An 11,501-nucleotide genomic window follows, 5' to 3' on the forward strand; every position below is an offset into this window, starting at 1 on the left:
TTGATATGATGATATCAATTACTTCTTTGGCACAGCTTGTGCTGTTAATATATTTTACCTTTGCAGATAAAAAAAAAATCAATTACTTTTCTTCACGTTTTCTCACTGGTAATTTGTACTCTTACAACAAAACACTTACAATTGTAGAAAAAAAAGAAAGAAAGAAAGAAAGCGCTTTTTCTTTTTGTTAGAGAAGACTATAGACCTTTTTATATATATCCATTTTGCACTGCTTGTTTTTTGCTTTTCAGCCTTTATGCGGTTGTTCTTGTGCAATTGAAACTGTTTATGCTCCTTGGCTTGGTTTTAACACCACTTGTCTTAAAGCTAGGTTGCGTTTTAATATAATATTCTCTTTGCATTTCAAAAATAAATAAATTAGACACTTATAATTGATCCTTCATTGGCTCTTCCATTAAGAGTAATAACTTTCAAATAATGTAATTAACTATATTCAATTTGTTACAATTCCTTCATGAATGTCAAATCAAAACCTATACATTATACTCTATGTACATTTATATTCAAAGGGTAATCCGAAGAGAATTTGTGTTCGTTATACTCTATGTACATTTATATTCAAATGGTAATCCGAAGAAAATTTATATTTGATTTTTATTGTATATAAAATTTTCTTGAGTCAGAACGATATTAATTTCTGACCTATCGAGTTAAGAAATACCCTTTATTTTTGGCTCAAAACAAAAAAAAAATATATTCAAATGCTAATTTGTAACACGTGATTGCTTTTATAAGAAATAATATCAAGGATTATTTGTCCTTTCTTAAAATCACACACTTAGAGGAGATATATGTCACTCCTATATTCATCGCAAAAGCATCTACTAGCTAGCACACAATAAGCCATTTAAAATTTCTTGAGAAGACATCACGTGTTTAATTCTAACACTTTCTTTTTTTTTTTGAAGGAATATACTGACATTTTCTAAACAATCTGTAAATTTTCGTTAATAATGATTTTAAAATTGATTACCCCAAGACAGATATCTTATTATGGCAGCTGCTACAATTGCAAGTAATCAAATGGATCTAGAGTCTAGACCCTCTCCACTCTCCAGCACTAATTTCTCTCCTCTCTCCAGCCAATATGTGAACCATAGGATTAATCTAAAGGGTCAGTTTTTAAAAGGGGAAAAAAAGGGACACAAGACAATTAGGCAATGAGTTCAGCTTAAGAAAAAATTAAAGGAAAAAAAAGGCTGAACGTTCCTATAACATTCAGATTTAAAATAATATTTTTATGTTTACAATTGACAATTTGTATTATATTTATATTTTTATTAATTACTATCATCACCAAAATAATAATAGATAAATATTTATAAGTTGATGCAAATTAAAAAATTTATCAAAGAGTTAAGAAAAAGTAAGGGAAAAGAATAAAACTAAAATTTTTAATTACACTGATTTGAATTTTACATATAATTTTGAAAATCAGTTCAAACAAAATTATGTGTGTACTATTTATTTATAAAGTACAATATCAATTTTATATATATATATATATATATATATATATATATATATATATATATAAATTATGTGTATCTTTTTTAGTTTCTTTTCTTCTTAAGCTGAACTGATTATCTAATTGCCTTGTGTTTCTTTTTTTCCCTTGTAAAATCTGACCCTTTAGTTAATCCTGTGGTTCACACATTTGGCTGAACAAGAAAGAGAGAAAAGGGCATTGGAGAGAATCAAAATTTGTAATAAATTACCCTATATATGTAGCAGTCAATTACTCTATGCATGATACAATTATCCAGATGGCAAAGAGGCCAGACCAATATTACTACTGGTTCAACAATGAAGTTCTCCCTAATCTTGCTCCACATGCAAGACCTTTCCATTATCAAGACTTATATGTCCAACCACTCCAAACTCCTCCTAAATCTAATTCGACTAAACATTCCTCATATTTGTTCCTCTTTCTTTTTTGATTGATGACAAAAGAGGGAGAATTTTAAGAGACTAGAAGAAGAGGAATTAGAAGCAGAATAGAAGTAGATCACATATGTAGAAGTAGGAGTTTGTGTTTTGTAATGGATACAATCTATGATGTATGTCTTGATTACTAATATTTTGTTATGATAAAGTGCATTGATGCATGGCATGTTTTGCTTGATGAATGAGAATCCATAAATTTTTCTACTCTCCTGTATATTAACTCTAATAAGAAAGAATATCACGAACCAAAATAATAAGAAAGGGAATACAGATTGAAGGGGAGTAAGATAAAAAAAAATTAAACAAGAAAAGAAGCATTTGTCACTACTAGAAAAACGCTGAATAACAATAAAATCATAGACCAACAAAAGTTGGTGACAGACCACAACTGAAACAGTTGCCCAAATAAGCAACCATATTTGCAACCGAATTTTTCAGTTGCAAACCATATAGTCGCTAGTTGGTGACAAACTGCGATCTGAAACAATTTCATGACACTTGTATTGTTTAAAATAAGTTGGAAAAATATATAATAAATAACATATTTACATAAATATTGGGAAAATGATTTTAGGGTGGTACAAGGAGAATGTTGAATAAAGGTCCTCCAAAAACTTAAGTTTTAATGACAACAAACTTTCAAGAAGAAAATCATAAGTTATATGAACTTAGCTTTTAATGATTGCTTTAAGATATGCTTTAAAGGTCATGACTTAATTCAGAAGCATGAAGAAAGTTGTAAAGTGTTGGCATATAGATGAAGTTTTCTTGACATAGATTTTGCATAATTAGAAGCAGAACTACTACAAAGCGAGAGCTAATCAAAAGTTGTGTTTGATCAAAAGCATGATTCAATGGGTAGCTTTAATCAAGGGGTAGATATTAGAAGTTGCACATGACTAAAGGATCATCAGTAGATGAGTTACTGAACAATTGAATAAGGACATAAGAGTTTATACTATTCAGAAGCGCATAATAAAGTTTACAAGTCATAATGCATGCACCCATCTACTGAAGCATAGATTCTAAAGTAGGAAGTTCTCTAGAAAACTTGAAGAAATTTAGAAGAAGGGAAGTAGAAGACATCAATAAGTCCTTACCAGAACAAGCGATCAGAAGACAAAGATTGAAGCACAAGCACTACAGTAATCAGAAGCATCTCTAGAAGACATGTTGTAGAACAATCTTTAGAAGACATCCCATGAAAAATATCAATAAGTCATAAGGAACCTCTAAGACCACACAACAAGAACCAATTGATACATTTCAAATTTGAAATATGCAATTTGTTGAGAGTATAAGAAAAAAGTAGAGAAAATATGCAGTTCCAGTAGATCGGAATTCAAGTTGCAAAAGACTTGGAGGAGAAGATAAATTTAATTGCTAGCTGTGTGAACTTGGACAACTCATACAACATTTGATATTTTTGAATTCTACCTCTAACAACTAGAAATTGTTAGCTCTAAGGCTATATCATGAAGCAAATTCAAATGAGCAAAGAGTAAGGAAAGAGTGTTAAATAAAGAGGGTAAGATAAAGAGTCAGCTCAAGAATTACTGTTATCAAAAGAATCCTTCTTAGCTAAAAATACTTTATGTTAGAGCCAGAAGCCAATTTGAAAGAGTGTCTGTAAACACCTTCATCAAAGAAGTCATAATAGAAGGTACCCCAAAAGGTGTAATTTGTCCAAATTATCATTCCTTCATCTAGCTTATGTTCTTCATGTAGCATTCAGACTAAATGACTCTTTGAAATTAAGTCGTTACTTCCACATGGTACGGGTAACATAGGAGACATATCTATTTTTGTTGGGGGAAATCCTTAGAATTACCACAATGATTAATTGTTGCTTTTGAAGTTTGTGTGAACATAAGTGTTGTGTGAGTCAAGTAGCAGTTGCTACTTTGGGTGTGAAATCTGAAAAGACTTTTTGAAAGAAAACTTAGGTAAAACTTATAGAGGCTTGGAGAATATTGGTTTAAGAGCCTGCAAAGGCTTAGAGAATACTAAGTAGAACCAGTAGAGGTTTAAAATATTAGGTTGTGGATTAGCCTGTAGAAACTAGCAAAGAATATTGAGTGCAACTTGCACAACTTATAGAGATTTAGAATACTGAGTGTAGGAGCCTGTGGAGGATTTAGAAGAAAGAATGCCACAAGTTGAGTGCTTGATCTTAGTGGAGAAAGCCTACAAGTGTATACTAGATATAAACCAAGTTGGGGTGAACCAATATAATTCTTAGGTGTGATGTATTCTTTTTTTTTGCTTCTCATTTACTTAGGCTTGCTTCATATTCATTTTGAGTTTTGAAAAAACGTGTTTTTACAAAAGTATATATAATTGATATTTCATTCAAAGGTTTTGCAAAATTGTTTTAAGATTTTGAAGCAACTATACTTTGCATTAGACAAGGGGTAAGGGTTTTGAGATGACAAGAGCAAGGGTAAGAGTTTTGAGAGAGAGGAATTTCTAGTTAGAAGGTTTTGAGAGAGAGGGAGGTGTTGGAGCGAGGAGTCATGTGGATGGTAAGGACGTTAGGATTTTGAGAAAGAACGATTTTGAGAGAAAAAGATGAGTGCAATGAGTGAAGATGGTCGAATTTGAAACATTGTGTAAGTTTTAGAAACAAATTCAATATCAATTAATATAGAACCGATGTTAAAAATGCAAATCATGCATTGACTTCTATATATATAATTGATGTTAACAATTCATATCTTACATTACATCAATTCCTATGGAACGGATGTTAACAACTTGTGTTGGTTATTTTGAAAATCGAGATGATACTGGATAAATCTGAAGTCGTGTATAACACTTTCAGATTGAATCAAATTTTGGGATTCAACCAAAATTGTTCAATCGGATAAAATCAGAAGATTATAATTCAAGAGTTTTGTTTTGGTCTTGTATGTTTTGTCACCCGTTATGCTTTCTGAACCAGAATGATTATTTATGATCAAAGAACAGATGGTTTTTGGCGGTTGATGGAAGTTATTTCTTTTTAAAAACTGTCGTTGATAGAAGTTTTAGTAACTTCCATGTAACTTCCAACCGTTGATGGAAGTTTTAGTAACATCCATGTAACTTCCAAAATTTGCCTAAACCGAACATCTCGTTATTACATTAAAACAAGGGTGCACTCTTATTTTAACATAATAAAGAGATCAATTACACTAAAATGTCCAACAAACCTCCCCCATTTTAGTGTAATTACCGATCAAATCACCAAAGTCATAACATACAACAAACTACTGCATAGATGAAATATCGCGACGATTGAATTTCATCTTAGCAAATTACACATTTCAAATATTCGAATATCAGGGTGTCACTAAGGATTGAACCCTTTCTATTCATAATGAATACATGAAGATAATTTGCACAATAGTTTATAACATTACTCTTGCTCGACACTAATTTACTAGCCTGTGTCCCTATCCTTCATAAGCATATCAAAGCCAAGTCCCAGCTTCTTGAAGCGGCTAAACTTCATGCTTATATAGGTAGTCCTTTTCTTTCTTGCACCTGCAAATGCAATTTTTCAAAAGAACCATTGAGAAGTTATACTTCAACCTCCTTAACTTGCAGAACCGAACACATACCTTTTGGGATACTTTCGATGATGTGTTCCAATCTCTACATGTTAAGCTTTCCACATTGAATTCAGCACCTAATGTCATATTAGATGGGAATTGGGTATCTTAACATAAGAGATTTCAGATGGACTTTAATCCTAATCCCACAGTCGACCTTTTCACGAGATCTCTACTTAACCCTTTGGTTAAATGATCGGCCAAATTATGCTGAGTTCTCACAGCCCTACATCCCCAAATTTTGAGATAACTTAAATTTGGTGTGTTTTTGTGCCAAAGTTCATATGGGGTAACCTTATTCCTTTTGTTAGGAATTCGGTTCAACAAGTAACAGGCTGTCAACATAGCCTCACCCCAAAATCCTTCACTTAAACCCGAATAGGATAACATGGAATTCACCATTTCTTTCAAGGTTCTATTCTTCCTTTCGGTTACACCATTCTGTTGTGGTGTATAGGGAGCTGTAGTTTGATGTATTATTCCAGTAGATTGAAAATAAACTGGATCATAATACTCACCTCCCCTATCCGTACGAAGAGTTTTGATTAGCCCATTTTGACGAAGTTCTACCTCTTTCTTATAAATTTTAAATTTATCAAGAGCTTCATCTTTTGTATTTAATAAATATACATAACAATACCTTGATGCATCATCAATAAAAGTAACAAGATATTTTTTATGACCTAATGATGGAGTAGCATGCAAATCACACAAATCACTATGAATAAGGTCTAAGACTTTAGTCTCACTTTTAACATCCTTAAAAGGTTTCCTAGTGATCTTGGTCAACATGCAAGTTTTGCATTTTTCAATGTTCATATCAAAAGGAGGAATCATACTTGTTTTTGACATATCTTTTATTCTTTTGTAATGAACATGTCCTAATCTAGCATGCCAAATTTCTGATTTTGTCATATTAGTTATAGAACTACACGAGGCCATACAAACAGATTCATGAACAAAAGGAACATCAATGTTTAATTTAAACATTCCATTACAACGATAACCAAATCCAACAAACGAACCATGTCTTGACAAGATGTACTTGTCACTTTCAAGTACTTGCTTGAAACCACAATTATTTAAAACCATACTAGACAATAAGTTCTTACGAATACCAGGTACAAATAAGACATTATCCAAATACAAACTTTTTCCGGAAGTAAAAACTAAATTCACACAACCTAATCCTAGGATTGGTTCAGTTGCAACATTGCCCATCTTCACAATAGAGCCATCATCGATTGGTCTAAATTCCTTGAACCAACGACGATCTTTGCACACATGGCTTGTTGCTCCCGAATCAAACCACCAAGCAACGTCATCATCCTGCACATAGAATGCATCAGATATTAGTGATACATAATTTGAATTCGTATTCGAATTAAAATTATTCACTACAATCTGACCTTGTTGCTTTTCAGGATCATTAGACCCACTTAGACCAGCCTTGTTCTTTCCTTTGAACACCCGACAATCCCTCTTTAAATGACCAGGTTTCCCACACTTCCAACATGACAATTTTATCTGTTTGTTTGGACCTTTGTTCTTATTTCCTTGAAATTTTCGTTTGTTACCTTTAGCATTGTAATTTTGCTTAACTGTTCCACTTTCCTCTACCATATTAACGGAAGAGGAACCTGCTACGTTTTTATCATTGACTTTGTCAATTTCCTGAGCCCTCAACGACTCCTCAATCATGAAATGACTACCGAGTTGAACCAGAGTCAACTCTTCCTTCTTATGTTTCAAGGTATGCTTGAAGTCTTTCCAAGAAGAAGACAGTTTATCAATTATAGATGAAACTGCAACGGATTCATCCATTTTCAAATCATGTTGAGTAAACTGACCCAAAATCCGCAGCAGTTCATTATATTGTTCCATAACAGACCTCGAATCAATCATTTTGTAATTAAAGAAATTACTAACTAAGAATTTGTTACTTGAAACATCTTCTGCCATATACTTGGATTCAAGAGAGTCCCATAATTCCTTAGCAGACTCAACATTTTGATAAATATCAAAGAGAGAGTCAGACATACCGTTCAGAATGTGTCCACGACAAATGTAATCGTCGTTCTCCCATTTCGAACGCTTCCTTGCTTGATCCAGAGTTTCGTCTTCCATAAACACCGACATCAGTGTACTCAGCACATACACTACCTTCAATGTTGTCAAGATAAAGTGCATCTTCTTCTGCCATATTCTGAAATCCTGCCCTTCAAACTTGTCCAACTTCGCAAACTTGCTTGTCATCTTCGAACTATCGTTCGTCATCTCGAAAGCTTTGATTCAATCTTTTGTTGGTTATTTTGAAAATTGAGATGATACTGGATAAATCTGAAGTCGTGTATAACACTTTCAGATTGAATCAAATTTCGGGGTTCAACCAAAATTGTTCAATCGGATAAAATCAGAAGATTATAATTCAAGAGTTTTGTTTTGGTCTTGTATGTTTTGTCACCCGTTATGCTTTCTGAACCAGAATGATTATTTATGATCAAAGAATAGATGGTTTTTGGCGGTTGATGGAAGTTATTTCTTTTTAAAAACTGTCGTTGATAGAAGTTTTAGTAACTTCCAACCGTTGATGGAAGTTTTAGTAACTTTCATGTAACTTCCAAAATTTGCCTAAACCGAACATCTCGTTATTACATTAAAACAAGTGTGCACTCTTATTTTAACATAATAAAGAGATCAATTACACTAAAATGTCCAACAACTTGCATATAATTGCAAAAATATCATTGTGTTACTTTCTATGTTAATTTTTTACACTAATAAAAAAAATACATTTTCACATGAATTTTCAAACATATTTCAAATGGATTTTAAACACTTTTTCATACAATTTTCGGACTAAAAACTAATTCCTTCTGAAAATCCTCGATGCAAGTTAAAGAATTCATCTGAAGTTTCGTCAGAAAATTTTTCAGACAGATTTGATACAAACTTTGGGCAAACATATAAATCAGTGTTTATATTTATTTTTGGTTTTAATGATATATTTTTCAGATTTCAAGCAATTTTTATAATACTATGTATTAGGATTTTGTTAATAATATTCAGAAGAGTTCAGACATTGAATTTGGGGCTTTGAGGAGACAAACATGCTACAAGCATTAGTTTATAATATAAAAAATTGGAAAATGCATCTAGAAATTCATATCAAATGTCCAGAAACATTTTGCGAACATTATGCTTTTGGATTCTGTCGAGTTTCTTAACTCGAGTGGCGATTTGCGGTAATTCTCCTTCAGACACAATGCGGACGTTCTTATGATCATCCCTTAAGATTTTTAAAAGGAATAATAACAGTTACTACTATTTAAGATAATAAGTAAGAATAGAAACATTTGATAAAAAATAAGCTAAAATAGAAACATAATTAATGTATTTATATATAATTAATATCACAACAAATCAAAATATAAAAATGAGATAAAATAGATTATAATAAAGATAAGAATATAGGGATATGAAACGTTATGTATTACTATAAAAATGTAAGCAATTTCACTTCTGAAAAAAATAAAAAATTAATTTAATTTATCAATAAAAATTTATTCAGATTTTAATTTTTAAAAAAATCCTAAATATTCCTAAAATATTTTTTTTTCAAGATAAAATTCAATAAAAAATATTATGATTCTTATTAGTAACAAATTATCTCTCTCTCTCTCTCTCTTTATATATATATATATATATATATATATATATAAATTATAATGCATATTAAATAAAAAAGAATAGCATAATGTAAATATATTATATTTATAAATTGTAGTTCACATATTAATTTATTTTATATTTATATTAATTATATATTTAGATTTTTAGATATATTTTTCTATATATGTTATATAAGTATATAATATAATAAATAAAAATTCTTAAAACAATAATGTATTCTAACAAAGTTTTAGATGGATTCGGACGGGTTTAAATTTCAGACAAATTTCCGACAAATTCTAGGTTCAAACAAATTTCAGAAATATAAATTTCATTAAAAAAATTCATATTGTAAAATTGACACAAAAGTTTCAAGCGGAATAGATATGAATTTGATACAAAATATGTCTAAATTGGAAAGTCTGTCTCAAATTAAATCTGTCTGAAATGTCTTTGAAAATTCAGACAAAATTCATTTCGTCCGAAATTTCCGTCTTTCTAGTAGTGTCAATAACCGTTATACAAATGACAACGTTACATGTATTTAGTGTAGTAGTGTAAAAGACCTTCATACTATCACTGTGTTATTTATAAATATATTTTTAGCTCTATTGATAAAATCTCAAATCTAATTAAATTCTAAAGGATACTATGTATCAATTATTTAAAGATTGAATTAATTTGTAAGTTTCTGAACTATTTCAGAATTTTTTTAATAAGTCTTTGTATTTTAAAAGTTTGTAATTAGGTCTTTTAACTTTTAAATCATCTTCCTTAAACATATTTTCGTTATGAATTTCATTTATCTCATTGAAAATTTTGATATAAATGAATGATCAAGTCATTAATTTAATTGTTTAATAGGTATCCAAATTGTTTTAAAATATTAATTAGTTAGGTATTATCTTTAACAGAACTTAATAGAAATATGGTTAAGGACGAAAGCAATTTAAAAATTCAGTAACCTAATTATAAAACTCAAATAAAACAAAAACGCAACACTAGAGTTATTAAAAACAACTCACAATAATAAGTGCTACTATTATGTCATGAAATGGAAAGTTTTTCAAACAATAAAGATAGTTTTAACTCAGCTTTTATTAAACTTTAAGTTCATTTCTTACCCTCATTTTATTTAATGCATTTAAGAAAAATAGTTAAACTTTTGGCATAAATATAAATTTAAGGCATCATGATAAGAAAGATAAATGACAAATAATTATAAAAATAATTCAATATGGTGCTCGAATTACGATGAACTACAAAAGTAATATGGTGCTTGAATTATCTGACTGTATATATAGCTTTGCTTTTCTAATTACTATTTTTATTTTAAAACTTATAAAATTATATTTTTTAAAATAGATTAATTCAAACACACTATTTTCGTTTTTCAACTCCAAATATTCTTTAGCTGGAACTAAAAACTAATCCTCCAAAATACTGAAATTTATTTAAATAATTAATTTTTTCAGCATATGATTTATTTTATACATACAAACCTATATATTAAATTATTGACTACATACTTAAAAACATGATTACATGTCAATATACATTACTTTCCTTACTACAAAACTTCAAAAGAAAAAAAAATCATATTTAAACCCACTTAAAAAAGAATCCGGAAACAGCCTCTTTGTATATGCAAGGGTAAGGCTGCGTACAACATCCCTCTCCCATACCTTCGCATAGCGAAGAGCCTCTGGGCAATGGGGTACGAAGTTTTTAAACCCACTTAAAAAAAATTAAACCCAAAAACTACCATCTGTGTCCAAAATTAACATTTGTATATAGCTTTGTTTTTTATAAAAAAAATAATTTTTTTCATTTTAAAACTCTTAAAATTGTAATTTTAAAAGAAATTAATTAATCACACACTAATTTTGTTATAACTAAACTTCGATGAGTCTATAAAAAAAAAACTTTAATGAGAGTCAAATATAAATCCAAAAACTAAAGTTTAGTTGTCCAAAATTTAGTGGGAAGTATCAACCATATGGTCCATATCATTAAATATGAAATTAAACATAAAAAGCAACATGTCCAACTTCCAAGGTTCGGTAACTTCGCTTAAAAAAAGACACTTGGAACAGTTGAGATTAATACAACAACTTACCCAGATGTAACCGGACAAAAGAGAATGATAATATAGTATCTTATTTTTTTTCCATGACAACGATATAAAGTATTTATTAATTTTATTAATAATTAATTTTTATTAAAAAATTTACCTGATTATTTTAATTAAATTTTCTCTAATAA

The sequence above is a fragment of the Glycine soja genome, chromosome 3, assembly GCF_004193775.1.
Source record: "Glycine soja cultivar W05 chromosome 3, ASM419377v2, whole genome shotgun sequence".
NCBI lineage: Eukaryota > Viridiplantae > Streptophyta > Magnoliopsida > Fabales > Fabaceae > Glycine > Glycine soja.